This window comes from Pinus tabuliformis, chromosome X, assembly GCF_031772625.1.
Source record: "Pinus tabuliformis cultivar Carrire ecotype Pingquan chromosome X, CPIR1, whole genome shotgun sequence".
NCBI lineage: Eukaryota > Viridiplantae > Streptophyta > Pinopsida > Pinales > Pinaceae > Pinus > Pinus tabuliformis.
The window spans coordinates 921,523,129-921,526,346 of NC_142308.1; the positions used below are offsets into that span (position 1 = coordinate 921,523,129).

The following is a 3,218-nucleotide window of genomic DNA, read 5'->3' on the forward strand; positions in this document are numbered from 1 at the left end:
AACAATATATTATATAAACATGAATAGAACAGGCCGACTAACGCAAGCGTTGACAGAAATGGAGACGTGCTTGCAACGATTAAATCTAATTCCCTTACATCCCGCCATGATTTCGCCCTTAATTTATCGAGTTGAAGATTTCTTTGGGCTTTTTGGACTACTAAATAATTTTCTCGTCCAAATTGTTCACATTTAAAGATCGATCACTTCAGCTATCATAAATGTTTGGGCGTTGACTACATCGAGCGATCAGAGTCGAATACGTGATCGGCATGGGAACACAGATCCACGGGAACCAACAAACATTACCGCTGTATGACTGTAAAAAGGCAGGAAAACGCCATCATTGCAATATCTTGCGGTTCTTGGACTACTGTGGAGCCCCTGAAGACGCCTCATGATTCCAGCCTGTGGAGATCATGGATATTGTCTTGGAGTTTTGCAGTTCTCATTGACGTTATGTCTCCATTTCTGATGAAGTTTAGGCTCTCCGTTAAGGAACCATATCCTGTTACTGAAAAATGGCGAAGGAAACAGTCATGGTTGGCTTTAGATTGACTGCAGTGGCATGTATTTGTGTGTGGACGAGAATTTACACAACATTTTCACAGAATGCAGGTAAGATCAAAGCCACATGATCTCAGTTAAGTTAAAATTCCAGAATATTTTGAAGGTTTTCAAATTTCAACTTCAGAAGCCGATAGCTTCAAGATTCGACAATTCAAATCATATTTTGATTAAATTCTACTTCTCAAAGTAGTCGAAAGAAGAGTATAACAACATTTTTGGTTTTGCAGAGCCGTTGGCCATCCGGATCAGCTGCGGTTCATGGGAGAACACACATACCCCCCATACAAATATGCTCTGGGTAAAAGACTACAGTTACACAGGCGGCTCGTCCGCAAATGCCACCACCACGAGCTACATCACTCCTCAGCTCAAGAAACTCCGTTTCTTTAAGCTCTCGGACGGTCCCGAGAACTGCTACAACGTCACTCGTCTACCGAACGGCCATTATTCTGTTAGAATGTTCTTTGGCCTCAACGAGGACGTTTTGGCCGACCGCGAGCCGCTCTTTGACGTCTCCATTGAAGGAACACAGGTTTATTCTTTAAAGCCGGGCTGGAGCATGAACGACGACCAGGCATATGTCGAAGCTCCAGTTTTTGTCTTGGACACTACTGCGACTGTCTGCTTTCACAGCACCGACCACGGTGATCCTTCGGTAATGAGCATCGAGATTCTTTAGCTTCATCCACAAGCTTATGATTTTGGGGCTGAGTGGGGGGATACTTCCCTATTCAGGACTGCTAAGCGGGTGGACTGTGGATCAGACCAGAGCGTGTACAGCGAGTCCTACGACAAACCAACTTGCGTGGCATATCAACCGTCCTTTGCATCGAACAACTCGAAGCCGATAATAAGACCCAAATTATTTTCCGCACCAAAACTTTGCATAAACTTAGGTTAAAATGCCAATATACCAAAAATATAACGGTTCTTGGACTACTGTGGAGCCCCTGAAGACGCCTCATGATTCCAGCCTGTGGAGATCATGGATATTGTCTTGGAGTTTTCCAGTTCTCATTGACGTTATGTCTCCATTTCTGATGAAGTTTAGGCTCTCTGTTAAGGAACCATATCCTAATCATGCGTAAGAGGCTTTGCGATCAAGTTTCGTTACTGAAAAATGGCGAAGGAAACAGTCAAGGTTGGCTTTAGATTGACCACAGTGGCGTGTATTTGTGTGTGGATGAGCATTTACACAGCATTTTCATAGAATGCAGGTAAGCTCAAAGCCACATGATCTCAGTTAAGTCAAAATTCCAGAATATTTTGAAGGTTTTCAAATTTCAACTTCAGAAGCCGATAGCTTCAAGATTCGACAATTCAAATCATATTTTGATTAAATTCTACTTCTCAAAGTAGTCGAAAGAAGAGTATAACAGCATTTTTGGTTTTGCAGAGCCGTTGGCCATCCGGATCAGCTGCGGTTCATGGGAGAACACACATACCCCCCATACAAATATGCTCTGGGTAAAAGACTACAGTTACACAGGCGGCTCGTCCGCAAATGCCACCACCACGAGCTACATCACTCCTCAGCTCAAGAAACTCCGTTTCTTTAAGCTCTCGGACGGTCCCGAGAACTGCTACAACGTCACTCGTCTACCGAACGGCCATTATTCTGTTAGAATGTTCTTTGGCCTCAACGAGGACGTTTTGGCCGACCGCGAGCCGCTCTTTGACGTCTCCATTGAAGGAACACAGGTTTATTCTTTAAAGCCGGGCTGGAGCATGAACGACGACCAGGCATATGTCGAAGCTCCAGTTTTTGTCTTGGACACTACTGCGACTGTCTGCTTTCACAGCACCGACCACGGTGATCCTTCGGTAATGAGCATCGAGATTCTTTAGCTTCATCCACAAGCTTATGATTTTGGGGCTGAGTGGGGGGATACTTCCCTATTCAGGACTGCTAAGCGGGTGGACTGTGGATCAGACCAGAGCGTGTACAGCGAGTCCTACGACAAACCAACTTGCGTGGCATATCAACCGTCCTTTGCATCGAACAACTCGAAGCCGATAATAAGACCCAAATTATTTTCCGCACCAAAACTTTGCATAAACTTAGGTTAAAATGCCAATATACCAAAAATATAATGGTCAAACTACTCGGTCAGCGATCGATCGATCGCTAATAGTCCTAGGCATGGACTAATAAAATGAAGCAATGGCTTCACAATGGGTAAAGAAACTAACTTTGCTTTAAACTAAATAATAAATAGGTGTTTATCTTAATACATATGGTTGTGCATTTACATCAATAAAATAACCATGGTTTTATAAATCTGTTGCATTTATTTAATGGATATGAAATATTCATAAATAACGACTTTATAATTGAATGAATTTATTTAATTCATGTGAAATATGGATGAATAGGCGTATGTATATAATTGTATGCAATTAATTAACTCATTTGGAATATGAGTAATTAGGTAAATTTTTATAATTGTATGCATTTGTATGATGCATTTAAAAAGGATGGGTGTGTTATATATTATTTGCATACATTGTTACAAGGTTAATAACAAGAATGGTTTTGTATTAGAATAAACAAGTATATTGTTACCTATAATTTTGCAACAAGACATATAATTAAAAAACAATACCATGGTTGTGCAAGTATACAAGGTTTTGTATTTGGATTAAAT

The 3,218-nt window shown here is 41.3% G+C and overlaps 2 pseudogenes; both read left to right on the top strand.

The window, feature by feature from the left end:
- Positions 1 to 521: 521 nt before the first annotated feature.
- Positions 522 to 1,471, top strand: LOC149142685 (receptor-like protein 4 pseudogene; annotated as a pseudogene).
- A 179-nt stretch (positions 1,472 to 1,650) lies between these two features.
- Positions 1,651 to 2,640, top strand: LOC149142686 (receptor-like protein 4 pseudogene; annotated as a pseudogene).
- Positions 2,641 to 3,218: the final 578 nt, after the last annotated feature.